Below are 2,669 nucleotides of genomic sequence, written 5' to 3' on the forward strand. Positions count from 1 at the left end.
GCATAGCTGACGGAAACTCCACAATGGCGAGTGTTTTTGGGGGGCAATTGGAAAGGTGCATCCCAAATAAGAATATATATTCGAAAGGGAGGATGAGGCAACAATGGCTGATACTGGAAAGTAAAGACAGCATGAAGGCAAAAGTGAGGGCTTATCATACAACAATCATTAGTGGGAAGCCGGAGGTTTGGAACCCTTTAAAAATGGCTAATAATAGAGAAAATACCATTTTTTTCAGACATATGATATTAAAAGGGATGCGAGAGTGGATGTCAGAAAGCTGGGAAAATGACGCTGAAGAAACAGTAATGGGGGAAAAAGAAAAGGGACGAACTGAATGAATATTTTGCGCCAGGCTGCTCTGTGGAAGACTCCAGCATAATGGCACCGAGGAACACGTGTCAGAGGGCATCGGTGAGAGTGGATATTATGGCTCTGGAGAAGGTGCCCGTGGAGCTGAAAGGTCTGAAGTTAGATGTCATCGGGACCAGTTGGACTACACCCAGTGTTCTGAAAGTGGTAACTGAAGAGATTCTGTCAGTGCTCCTTCACGTATGTACACTAGCTCCATGGCAAAGAAAGCCCAGCAGTGTCTCTACTTTATTGAGAAGGCTGCCACCCACCATCCGCATCACATTCTACAGGGGTTGTATTGACAACATCCTGAGCAGCTGTATCACTGCCTGGTTCGGAAATTGCACCATCTCGGATCGCAAGACCATGCGGCGGATCGTGACGTCAGCTGAGAAGATCATCGGGGTCTGTCTTCCCGCCATTACGGACATTTACACTACACGCTACATCCGCAAAGCAAACAGCATCATGAAGGACACCACGCACCCTTCTTACGAACTCTTCTCCCACCTGCCGTCTGTGAAAAGGCACCGAAGCATTCGGGTTCTCACGAACAGACTATGTAACAATTTCTTCCCCCAAGCTATCAGACTCCTCAATACACAGAACCTGGACTGACACCTTACTGCCCTGTTGTCTTGTTTATTATTTGTTGTAATGCCTGCACTGTTTTGTGCACTTTATGCAGTCCTGGGTAGGTCTGTAGTCTGGTGTAGTTTTTTTTCTGTGTTGTTTTTTACGTAGATTTGTCTAGTTTTTGTACTGTGTCATGTAACACCATGGTCCTGAAAAACGTTGTCTCGTTTTTACTATGTACTGTACCAGCAGATATTGTCGAAATCACAATTAAGAAATGACTTGACTTGATATTCCAGAATAGATCCTGATGGTTGGAAAACTGAGATTGTCACTCCACTCTGAAGGAAGTTGGGCTAAAGAAAGGAAAATATAAGAAATGTAGCCTGACTTCAACGTGTTCAAAAACTCAAAAGATTCGAAGCACATTGAAGATCAAAGACAGTTGAGGAGAAAGGGAGAAGATTTGTCAAATAGATCATCGTGTGGTACGGTGATGCACCTTGGAAGAAAGCATAAAAAAGTCTCTGAATGGGGAAGGTTTTCAGAAATCAGAGGTGCAAAGAGACCTTGTGCAATATTCCCTAAATGTTTACTTCCAGGCTGAGTCAGCGGTATAGGAAGGCAAATGCAATTTTAACATTAGGTTCAGGAGGAGCAGAATATAAAAGCAATAATGTAATGTTGACATATGTCCGTATTTATAAACCTGATTCTGATCCTGATCTTTATCCCTAATACTGGAAATCTCCTTCATTTACGATACTGACGTCAGTGTTATCCCTCCACACCCCCGTTCTGACCTAACGGTGTTGAAACAAATTCCACAGCTGTCCAATTATACTATTTGTATTGGAATAATGAATCACCTTTTCCATTACTAAGCATAAATCAAGTAAAACCCTCACTTCAGGGGCAGTGCTACGGTGGGTGCTGAACATTGATGCGATGCTGAACATTCTTCAGCTGCGATGGCCGAGTGGTTAAGGCGTTGGACTTGAAATCCAATGGGGATTCCCCGCGCAGGTTCGAACCCTGCTCGCAGCGCACACACGTACAACCCCACTTCCAATAAAATTTAACACCCTTGATGCTGTCTGCGCTCTGCACCCTCTGTGTTCAGTATAGAACTGCGTATTTTTACACTCTTAAATACAATTCAATACAATACATTTCTACTCATTATGAAATGTTCATTTCTATTCTGACTCTGATCAATCCCCTCGAGTCAGCTTAAACTCTCTGCAGTTCGGAATTTTACTGTCTTGTTAAACTAAAAGAATCAAACTCGGAGAACGGACATTTCAGCGTCAGTGTAAAGAAGTGGACTCTGTCCTTTCGCTCTACGATTCGCATGGCGAGGCATTTTCATCCTCTGTCAGATTCTAATCGCACTCAATTCCGGTGTTACTGTAGTTGTGGCAGAGTCCACCCGAGAGCATTAGCGTCTCCCTCAGCTGTAACTAGAGCTTTCCCCTGATCAAATCTCCGGTACGTCTCTGCAGCTGGAGATGTTGCAGATCGCGGGCAGCAAGCGGTAGAAGCGAGTAGTGTACGACCCACTAGTGTCAATACGACTCACTAGTGTTCGCCAGTGTACGGCGAACGACCCACAGTGTCATTGACTACAGATCCCCAATCCCTGAGATTCGATGTTGTACAGTTCCCGGCAGTGAGACCATTCGTCAGCCCGACCCACAGTGTCATTGACTACAGATCTCCAATCCCTGAGATTCGAT

The 2,669-nt window shown here is 44.6% G+C and overlaps 1 non-coding gene across 1 annotated transcript; it reads left to right on the forward strand.

The window, feature by feature from the left end:
* Positions 1 to 1,895: 1,895 nt before the first annotated feature.
* Positions 1,896 to 1,977, forward strand: trnas-uga (transfer RNA serine (anticodon UGA)). Its single transcript has one exon. It is a non-coding gene; the product is annotated as a tRNA-Ser (tRNA).
* Positions 1,978 to 2,669: the final 692 nt, after the last annotated feature.

The sequence above is a fragment of the Hemitrygon akajei genome, unplaced genomic scaffold, assembly GCF_048418815.1.
Source record: "Hemitrygon akajei unplaced genomic scaffold, sHemAka1.3 Scf000129, whole genome shotgun sequence".
Classification (NCBI taxonomy): Eukaryota; Metazoa; Chordata; class Chondrichthyes; order Myliobatiformes; family Dasyatidae; genus Hemitrygon; species Hemitrygon akajei.